Source organism: Mya arenaria, chromosome 3, assembly GCF_026914265.1.
Source record: "Mya arenaria isolate MELC-2E11 chromosome 3, ASM2691426v1".
Taxonomy (NCBI): domain Eukaryota; kingdom Metazoa; phylum Mollusca; class Bivalvia; order Myida; family Myidae; genus Mya; species Mya arenaria.
Window position 1 is genome coordinate 82,931,782 of NC_069124.1, and position 12,380 is coordinate 82,944,161.

The following is a 12,380-nucleotide window of genomic DNA, read 5'->3' on the forward strand; positions in this document are numbered from 1 at the left end:
TATCTAGTGCCTTTTCCTCTTCTTTGAACTCACTGTACGTAGAACACTAGCACTGACGCACATTCCTGATAAGGTACAGTAGATTATACTAGGGGAAACATTCATGAACATCCAACACCTCTGAAAACATTGAAAACTGCTTTCTCTCTTTCATATCAAACTTGCTGACAAATTCGAACATACGTATAGCAAACATGTTGAAAGTGAACAAACGCGGAGATATGTTCATGTGAGAACATAAATGGCAGATGTGTTTATGTGTGTCCCGTTTATGGTTGATATGAAATGTTCGTGCCATTATACAAAGTCATGACTATGGGATATTGAATAAAAGCACGTAGTTTTGAGTAACATTCAAATTGTTCTGTAGTAATTCTGTTTGAGGTTACCAAATCGATTATTGAACCGCTTTGAGTACTCATCTCTGGACGGGGATGGTGGTGAGTACTCATCTCTGGACGGGGATGGTGGTGAGTACTCATCTCTGGACGGGGATGGTGGTGAGTACTCATCTCTGGACGGGGATGGTGGTGAGTACTCATCTCTGGACGGGGATGGTAGTTCTTACAAACCTTGAGACAATCCAATGTGCGTGTATACTTGCTTTTAAAATGATAGACCAAGGTTTTCTATACCCTCATGATTATGGTCTGCTGTATTGACCACTGTCCGGAGTTGAATTGAGTTTTCTTCATTATTAAAATATTTACGGTTGCTAAACTACAATGGAAACTACTGGGGCAAGACCGGAAGTCAACTATCCAACAAATACCCTCTAAATGCACGAGGCTAAAACGTAACATATACTGAACGAGAGACACACACTGACATCATACAAATAGATGAAGAAAAATCTTTATCAATACATGTTTGGGTCACCGCCTAGAAACGGTCCCCGGCAACTAGAAGAGTTATGATTTATGCTGGTGTTAAATCGGATGGCTAACGAAGAACTCGCCTGAAGTCAGTTCGAAGGGCCAAAACCCGCAAATTACAACTAAATAAGCATTATACATATATCCTTTGTTACATGTTCAGGTGAGAGCTGAGAAAGAGTTTGATAAAATCAATCTCAAAAAGCATTTGCAATTGAATACAGAAGTGCTGCTGGCATGTGAATGGTTAAATGTGTTCTAAATGTTCAACACTTTTGATGACTGTATCTATTTGAATGGATATATTTTTGTAACTTAAAGATATAATCCTTACCAACCAGACAGCCTCAAAATACTGAACGGACCGAAGCCGAAGCCTCAGGTCCACTCCAGGGTAACTTTTAAGTCAGGAGGTCACAAGTAGTATATACTATTTCTTATATAAGATTGTATTTTTATAGCTTCGAACTTAAATAGGAAGCTGCTTTGAAATGGAGAGACATCTTATTTTGTAAAACAAACAAATTTCAATTCAAACAAGTCTTGTTTAGACTGGTTCTAAAAAATGTTTGGCGTTGATCAGCTCATGAGTGTGCGCCCTTCTGCCATGTTACTGAAGAACCATGTTTGCTGACTAAGGGAGAGAATCCACTGTAGCATTTGTGTCATGTCAAAGAGCATCCTCCCATTGCCATGATATATGAACAAATTACTTATGTGCTTAAGTGATGGTGTTTTTATTATGCTTGAAATGCAATTACATTTTTTTTTGTATCCACGTATCCATGTAAATTTCCACGACAACAATTGGCAATTAGACCTTCACACAATCCCAATAGTCAATTTACCCTATATACCCGTCTTGTATATTTTAACACAAACACTTACGGACTAAAAACCAAAAAAAACTATATGAATAGTCTGTAAACATTGTTAAAACCAATCAGTGAAACTAAAAGTAATGATCAGGTATTATACAAAATATATATGATTGGGTAAATACAATAACAGGTAAGTGCCTTCTACGCCTTGCGAGCCAAACTTCCTCGATCCACGGCACTAATCTCTCATTCTCTAAATCTATCACACTTCTCATTTTGCAAGTGTCAAAGACCACACGACTTGAAACGATGAACTAACAAACGATGATTCGCGCAAGAATATTGTTTATTCATAAATAAATTAAATAAACTTTGGTACTTGCTATGGTATCACTGGCTTCGGAATGTTAACCTCTCATTTTAATATCTTATTAATGTCAATGTTCACATCAATGAATTAAAGATGTCTTAACAAACATTTTAACATTTAAAACAAAGTAGCCATCAAAGCAACCTTAAATGGGCCTTTCGATGTCTGAAATGGAACCTCACCAGAACAAAAGGATTAGTGGAGATTATTTGGTTCGGCATTGTTTCCCTAACATCAAACCCTTGTATGCCGACAGGAGGCGTCCTCGTATTTCATTCAATTACTATGGTTCCATAATCCATCCACGTCCGTAACGCCTTATTAACAACTGCTGTCTGGAAATATTGCCACGAATAAAACATGGCAATGATAAGTCTCTCAGCCCTACAGAAGGTCAATAAACTATCTCAGTAAATACCCTCGGGGAGCGAAAGCTGTATAAACGTTTTGTTGCAAATGGCAAAGAACAAACAAAGAATGAAAGTGCTGTCATGAAAAGTATTCATAACTGCAGACAACATAGCCGGGCATTTGCTCTGTTTATAAAGCGGAATTCAACTATGATAACTATGAAACTTATATTATTTATTGCCAAGAAAATCCTTTGTATATATGTTTATCTGTAGATATACTTAAGATACACCTTTTGCAATTGAAATACGGTTAAAGAAGAAGATTTGAATTTTTTTCTGATGTTGGTATTTCAACACTACATTGGAAACTACATAAGCAAGCCCAGTAGACAAACAATAACACTAACCTTGTGTATAGGCACAAGAGTACCGCCTATTTCACATTAAACGAGAGCTAAACAACGTACAAACAACACAGACAAACAGACAAACCAGTGAGGGTGTAAACTAATGTATGTGTACTCTATTCGTGTCCCTAGATTCATCCATAACGCGAACCATATTACAAGGCAGCTCATGTCGATCACAATCAACGCTATCCTGTTACCAGTTGAACAGATTCTATCCAATCCGAAACACATATAAAACAAACGTCTCGTGTTATATATCATATTTGTTCAGAAAAACGATAGATGATTGAAGGTTATTTGACCAGCTTTATTCGAAATAAGTGCTAACATGTTACTGAGCTTGAGGCACAATGTACACCATAAACTAGATAATCGAATGTTCAGACTGTCAATACCATCTCCCAGAATTCTTGTTTCAAGTACAAGATGTCTTGGGATGCCGCCTTGAAACGGCAATGGTCTGGTCATTGTAAATAACTTTTCAAGATTCAACCAGCAAATTAGTGATAACAAATATTTCACAAGAGTTCATTTGCCAAATGCATGCCGCTTTGAAAGAAAGTCAGCGCAATTAATCCTGTGTATGAGCATTTTACACATAAGATTTGTTCGCAATATAATACTCCATAAAGAGAAAACAGGACACATAAACTCTCCATCTATAAAGAATGACAGGCCATCAGTCGAAAGTTGAAAGCAAATTCTCCATTAACTTTCAAAAAGGTCATACATTCGGGTTAAAAAATTATTGCCCAAAATCCTTCCGTTACAATTTTCTGCATATTGTGACTGACCATCAGTGCGAGTTTGAAGCAATTTCCCCGAATGATGTGTGACTCCGACACACAAGGGCTTGGAAATATATACCTTATATAACTGTATTGAAAAATACAACACGACGTAAATATAGTAATATTGACGCATCACAAAATCCTTAACGGTCAATTGGGTTTCAAGTCACACCTTTACAACTTCAGTGAGCGTGATCGCGACGTGATTGCTACTTTAATAATAGTCATGGGGGCATTTTTGATCGTACAGTAAAACATCATAAGATCCCGAATGTTCAGTAGAACACATAGCGAGAGGCAGAAAATAAATATCAAAATTAAACTCATTAATCTAAATTGAACTAGGGTTATATCTCAGGTTAGCCTATTTGTTCTGAAATATATGTCAAAAAACGATTCGAAAAATAAGCTCGCTGATAAGAAAGCACGAAGGTCACTTCAACCATTGAGGTTTGTTAACGAAAAGGCCACAAAACTTCTCAATGTCATGTGCCTACGAATCTTCAAACATACGCACATGTTAGCCGTTTTTGGTCTCTTTTCGACATGAATAATAAACCTACATAACATAACACAACACGACACTGAACTGGTGACCTTGGAAAAAAATATTTAAAAAAAGCCGTTTCTCATCATGTTCATGCAGACAATTACAAAAAGTAAGATGGAATACAGCAATATTTACACTGGTATCATCAACTAGTTTACCCGACTGTACGGCCAGTCCTCACCGTGCCGCATGGTTCCGCATGTTGACATTCTAATATAAAATGGCAAGTTCTCTCAAGAGCATAAATGAAGAAAAATAAAAAATAAATCATTATAATCAGCAAAGATGTAAGAAGCATTATGTGTAATAGAATAACAACATGGCATTATAATTTGTAGTTGGTAAAATGTTATTAATAATATTTTGTTTTACTTAAGCTTGCTAGGAAAAAATCTTTGAAAAGTATTGGTAAGGGGTACTTAATTTATCATGTTATTTAAAAAACTACTAGATTACACTATCAGAAACAGTAATGCACAAAGACATGGTTGTTCCTATGATTGGGTCAATCCTTACCTACAGACAACCATCCAAGTCTCTGCCCAGCCACTGTTCTGTACAACTGTGTTAAGAATGTTAATTGAATACACCAGATCGTAACACCTTAATAAAAACATGTCAACAAAAAATGTACATGTTCATGATATATAAATTTGAAACAATCAAAAGGAAACCTTTGCCATTGTTATTTTATTGATGATTAATATTCATATCAAAATGCTCGCTGAAATCTTTGTAGGTTTCTGAATACCACATCTTCTCCTGTGTGTTTGTCGACACACGAAGAGCACCAGTAATGGTTACTGGTGTCTTCCGTGAACGCTGATTTGATTGAGATTCCAAGACGGATATGGCTGTGTGTTTTTTAAATTGTATACATTTTGAGCATTCGAAAGATCTCTTTTAAAAACGTTTCTCATAACAGCTGACCGATGTTTTTACAAATGAACTGAAATTATGACAAGGACAATGTCAAACCTTTTTTGGCAGTAATGTCACCAACCTATTGCAAACCTACTCCGTATAAAAATACAGCATTGCCGTTGCAACAGTGCAGTAAATTTAGGTTTTTAATAATTATTCAGTAATGATTATGACGATTTCATAATTTCATTAACCCGTTCTTGCTCTTCTTTTATTGAATGCATAACAACATACATATCCGAAGACATTTTTAACAATAGCAAGGTAATATGAAGTCTTTAAAACTCAAACTGATTTAAATAATTCATATCAATATAACATATGTGTTGTAGATATCGATATCGTAATTTGATCTTAAAATTATAAATACGTTAAAAGTTGGATTCATTTTCAAAACATGCATTTTGACGTACTTCACATAGTCTTCATTCTTTTGGAATTCTAATATTATTATTCTTGATCATGAAAACTATTTCTGAAAGACAAATATAAAGATCTGTTAATATATGTATCTTAAACATCAAGGTATCTCTAACAAATTTGACTATGGCAGTCCTGATAATACATAATCCGTATGTTGAATACCATGTAAAACATCGCAAAATCAACTTGTTGGTTAACCCAAATGTATGGCTGATTCCAAATAGACACGTACGGTTTTTGTTTCCCAATTAGTATAAACCTAAGTACCGTAGGCGAATGTAAACATTTGTCTCTTGACAGAAATCGAAACATTAATTGTTCATGAAGGTGTGATCCATTCCATCCAATTTTCAAAGGGAAAATATTCATTGAGACAACGAGATGTTCCTTGGGGGACGCTCTACCAAATGTGTTTATTCCAATTCTATTTAAAATACAAAAATTGACATTGTTTGGCGAAACTGGTTTTCCTTGTATTGAGGTAATAAAGACAGATATCATACAAATGCCATGTCGTTGATAAATCGCTGAGAAACTGTGAGAATGTCTTCGGAAGCTTTTACATATAGATAGGATCATAGAAAACAGACGCCCATTGAAAGCCAACCAGCATCATGAAGAACAGACGCTCATTGAAAGCCACGCAGCATCATGGATAACAGACGCCCATTGAAAGCCGCGTAGCATCAAGGAAAATAGACGCCCATTGAAAGCCACGTAGCATCATGGATAACACACGCCCATTGAAAGCCACGCAGCATCATGGTGAACAGACGCTCATTGAAAGCCACGTAGCATCATGGATAACAGACGCCCATTGAAAGCCACGCAGCATCATGGATAGCAGACGCCCATTGAAAGCCACACAACATCATGGATAGCAGACGCCCATTGAAAGCCACACAGCATCATGGATAGCAGACGCCCATTGAAAGCCACGTAGCATCATGGAAATCAGACGCCCATTGAAAGCCACGCAGCATCATGGATAGCAGACGCCCATTGAAAGCCACACAACATCATGGATAGCAGACGCCCATTGAAAGTCACGCAGCATCATGGATAGCAGACGCCCATTGAAAGCCACGTAACATCATGGATAACAGACGCTTATTGAAAGCCACGTAGCATCATGGATATCAGACGCCCATTGAAAGCCACGCAGCATCATGGATATTAGATGCCCGTTAAAAGCCACGCAGCATCATGGATAACAGACGCCCATTGAAAGTCACGTAGCATCATGGAAAACAGACGCCCATTGAAAGCCGCGTAGCATCATAGAAAATGGACGCCCATTGAGCCACGCAGAATCACGGATAACACACGCTCATTGAAAGCCACGCAGCATCATGGTGAACAGACTCTCATTGATAGCCACGTAGCATCATGGATAACAGACGCCCATTGAAACCCACGTAGCATCATGGATAACAGACGCCCATTGAAAGCCACGAAGCATCATGGATAACAGATGCCCAGTGGAAGCCACGTAGCAACATGGAGAACAGACACTCATTAAAATCCACACAGAATCATGGATAACAGACGCTCAGTGAAAGCCACCTAGCATCATGGATATCAGACGCCCATTGAGAGCCACATAACATCATGGAGAACAGACGCCCACTGAAAGTCACGTATCATCATGGATAAGAGAAGCTTATTAGAAGCCAAGTAGTATCATGGAGAACAGACGCTCATTGAAATCAACGTAGCATCATGAATAACAGACGCCCATTGAATGCTATATAGCGTCCTGGAAGATAAACGCTCCTTGAAAGCCACGTAGCATCATGGATAACAGACGCCCATTGAAAGCCACGTAGCATCATGCAGAACAGACGCTCATTGAAAACCACGAAGCATCATGGATAACCAACGCCCATTGAAAGCCGCGTAGCATCATGGATAACAGATGCCCATTGAAAGCCACACAGCATCGTGGATAACAGACGCCCATTGAAAGCCGTGAAGCATCATGGCGAACAGACGCCCATTTAAAGTCACGTAGCATCATAGAAAATAGACGCCCATTGAAAGCCACGTAGCATCATGGATAATAGACGCCCATTGAAAGCCACGTAGCATCATGGATAATAGACGCCCATTGAAAGCCACGTAGGTTCATGGAAAATAGACGCCCATTGAAAGCCACGTAGCAACATGGATAACACGCGCCCATTAAAAGCCACGCAGCATCATGGATAACAGACGCTCATTGAAAGTCACGTAGCATCATGTAAAACAGACGCCTATTGAAAGCCACGTAGCATCATGGATAACAGATGCCCATTGAAAGCCACGTAGCATCATAGATAACAGACACCTATTGAATGCCACGAAGCATCATGGAAAACATCCGCTCATTGAAAGCCACATAGCATCATGAATAGCAGACAGTTATTGAAAGTCACGTATCATCATGGATAACAGACGCCTATTGAAAGCAACACAGCATCATGGAGAACAGACGCTCATTGAAATCCACGTAGCATCATGGAGAACAGACGATCATTGAAAGCCATACAGCATCATGGATAGCAGACGCTCATTGAAAGTTATGTAGCATCATGGATAACAGACGCCCATTGAAAGCCAAGTAGCATCAAGGAATATAGACGCCCATTGAAAGCCACGTAGCATCATGGATAACACACGCCCATTGAAAGCCACGCAGCATCATGGTGAACAGACGCTCATTGAAAGCCACGCAGCATCATGGAAAATAGACGCCCATTGAAAGCAACGTAGCATCATGGATAACAGAAGCCCACTGAAAGCTACGTAGCATCATGGATAACAGACGCTCATTGAAATCCACATAGCAGCATGGATAACACACGCTCATTGAAAGCCACGTAGCATAATGGATAACAGACGCTCATTGAAAGTCACGTAGCATCATGGATAACAGACGCCTATTGAAAGCCACGTAGCATCATGGATAACAGACGCCCATTGAAAGACACGTAGGATCATGAATAACAGACGCTCATTGAAAGCCATGTCGCATCATGGATAACAGATGCCCATTGAAAGCAACACAGCATCATGGATAATAGACGCTCATTGAAAGTCACGTAGCATCATGGAAAACAGACGCCTAATGAAAGCCACGTAGCATCATGGAAAACAGACGCTCATTGATATCCGCGTAGCATCATGGATAACAGACGCCCATTGAAAGCCACGTAGCATCATGGATAACAGACGCCCATTGAAATCCACGTAGCAGCAAGGATAGCAGACGCCTATTGAAAGCCACGCAGCATCATGGATAGCAGACGCCCATTGAAAGCCACACAACATCATAGATAGCAGACGCCCATTGAAAGCCACGCAGCATCATGGATAACAGACGCTCATTGAAAGTCACGTAGCATCATGTAAAACAGACGCCTATTGAAAGCCACGTAGCATCATGGATAACAGATGCTCATTGAAAGCCACGTAGCATCATAGATAACAGACACCTATTGAAGGCCACGAAGCATCATGGAAAACATCCGCTCATTGAAAGCCACATAGCATCATGGATAGCAGACGGTCATTGAAAGTCACATAGCATCATGGATAACAGACGCCCATTGAAAGCAACACAGCATCATGGAGAACAGACGATCATTGAAATCCACATAGCATCATGGAGAACAGACGCCCATTGAAAGTCACGTAGCATCATGGATAAAAGACGCCCATTGAAAGCCACACAGCATCATGGATAACAGACGCCCATTGAAAGCCACACAGCATCATGAATAAAAGACGCCCATTGAAAGCCACGTAGCATCATGGATAACAGACGCCCATTGAAAGTCACGTAGCATCATGGATAAAAGACGCCCATTGAAAGCCACACAGCATCATGGATAACAGACGCCCATTGAAAGCCACGTAGCATCATGGATAAAAGACGCCCATTGAAAGCCACGTAGCATCATGGATAACAGACGCCCATTGAAAGCCACACAGCATCATGAATAAAAGACGCCCATTGAAAGTCACGTAGCATCATGGATAACAGACGCCCATTGAAAGCCACGTAGCATCATGGATAACAGACGCCCATTGAAATCCACTTAGCAGCAAGGAAAACAGACGCCCATTGAAAGCCACGTAGCATCAAAGATAACAGACGCTCATTGAAATTCAAGTAGCAGCATGGAAAACAGACGCCTATTGAAAGCCACGTAGCATCATGGATAACAGACGGCCATTGAAAGGCACATAGCATCATGGATAACAGACGCCCATTGAAAATCATGTAGCATCATGGAGAACAGACGCCCATTGAAAGCCACACAGCATCATGGATAACAGAAGCTCATTGAAAGCCACGTAACATCATTGATAACATTGAAAGCCACACAGCATCATGGATAATATAAGCCCATTGAAAGCAACGCAGCATCATGGATAGCAGACGCCCATTGAAAGCCAAACAGCATCATGGATAGCAGACGCCTATTGAAAGCCACGCAGCATCATGGATAACAGACGCTATTGAAAGCCACACAGCATGATGGATAACAGACGCCCATTGAAAGCCACGCAGCATCATGGAAAACAGACGCCCATTGAAAGCCACGTAGCATCATCGATAACAGACGCCCATTGAAAGCCACGCAGCATCATTGATAGCAGACGCCCATTGAAAGCCACACAGCATCATGGATAGCAGACGCCCATTGAAAGCCACACAGCATCATGGATAGCAGACGCCCATTGAAAGCCACACAGCATCATGGATAGCAGACGCCCATTGAAAGCCACGCAGCATCATTGATAGCAGACGCCCATTGAAAGCCACGCAGCATCATGGATAGCAGACGACCATTGAAAGCCACGCAGCATCATTGATAGCAGACGCCCATTGAAAGCCACACAGCATCATGGATAGCAGACGCCCATTGAAAGCCACGCAGCATCATTGATAGCAGACGCCCATTGAAAGCCACGCAGCATCATGGATAGCAGACGACCATTGAAAGCCACGCAGCATCATGGATAACAGACGCCCATTGAAAGCCACACAGCATCATGGATAGCAGACGCCCATTGAAAGCCGCAAAGCATCATGGATATCAGACGCCCATTGAAAGCCACACAGCATCATGGATAACAGACACCCATTGAAAGCCACGCAGCATCATTGATAGCAGACGCCCATTGAAAGCCACACAGCATCATGGATAGCAGACGCCCATTGAAAGCCACACAGCATCATGGATAGCAGACGCCCATTGAAAGCCACACAGCATCATGGATAGCAGACGACCATTGAAAGCCACGCAGCATCATGGATAACAGACGCCCATTGAAAGCCACACAGCATCATGGATAGCAGACGCCCATTGAAAGCCGCAAAGCATCATGGATATCAGACGCCCATTGAAAGCCACACAGCATCATGGATAACAGACACCCATTGAACTCCACGTAGCAGCAAGGATAACAGACGCCTATTGAAAGCCACGTAGCATCATGGATAACAGACGCTCATTGAAAGACACGTAGCATTATGGACAACAGACGCCCATTGAAAGTCACTTAACATCATGGATAACAGACGTGCATTGAAAGCCACACATAATGATGGAAAACAGACGCCCATTGAAAGTCATGTAGCATTATGGATAACAGACGCTCATTGAAATCCACGTAGCATCATTGATAACAGACGCCCATTGAAAGCCACGCAGCATCATGGATAGCAGACGCCCATTAAAAGCCTCGCAGCATCTTGGATAACAGACGCCCATTGAAAGCCACGCAGCATCATGGATAGCAGACGCCCATTGAAAGTCACGCAGCATCATGAATAGCAGACGCCCATTGAAAGCCACGCAGCATCATGGATAGCAGACGCCCATTGAAAGCCACGCAGCATCATGGATAGCAGACGCCCATTGAAAGCCAAGCAGCATCATGGATAACAGACGCCCATTGAAAGCCACACAGCATCATGGATAGCAGACGCCCATTGAAAGCCACGCAGCATCATGGATAGCAGACGCCCATTGAAAGCCAAGCAGCATCATGGATAACAGACGCCCATTGAAAGCCACACAGCATCATGGATAGCAGACGCCCATTGAATGCCACGCAGCATCATGGATAGTAGACGCTCATTGAAAGCCACACAGCATCATGGATAGCAGACGCCCATTGAAAACCACACAGCATCATGGATAACAGGCACCCATTGAAAGCCACGCAGCATCATGGATAGCACACGCCCATTGAAAGCCACGCAGCATCATGGATAGTAGACGCCCATTGAAAGCCATGCAGCATCATGGATAGCAGACGCCCATTGAAAGCCACGCAGAATAACAATACGTTTTTCAAATCGTTCTTTCTATTTAAATCTTAATTCTATGAGAACCATCATTCTACCACCTCAGATAATTAAATCCAAAAATGTAATCATGCTAGAAATTCTTATCTCGCCCACGGGCAAAGATAAAACCAATACCCGTATGGAACTCCTTTTTAATGGTCATCACATTGCAATTACCTCCCTTGTTGAAGAATGGCGTCTGAAGCATCTTAGAAAGTTTATCCTGTGGCAATATTCAGAATGCTTATAACTTATGTCTCGATTAAAATGTCACCATAAAAAAGTGTTCACGTACCTAATAAGAAATAATGCTTCAATCTCCATAGAACTATTTAAAGACCGATTTAACTATTAACATAATCTGAATCAGTGTGCGCATATCCATGACATCCACGAATTATCACATATCCATACGCATTTCTTTTCACTAAGCACAAAGGGTCCCAGTAAAAAATATATTTTACTTAATTTTGTAAAAATAATTAAGTTGGGAGAAAAAGCATCTTCCGCAAAACAG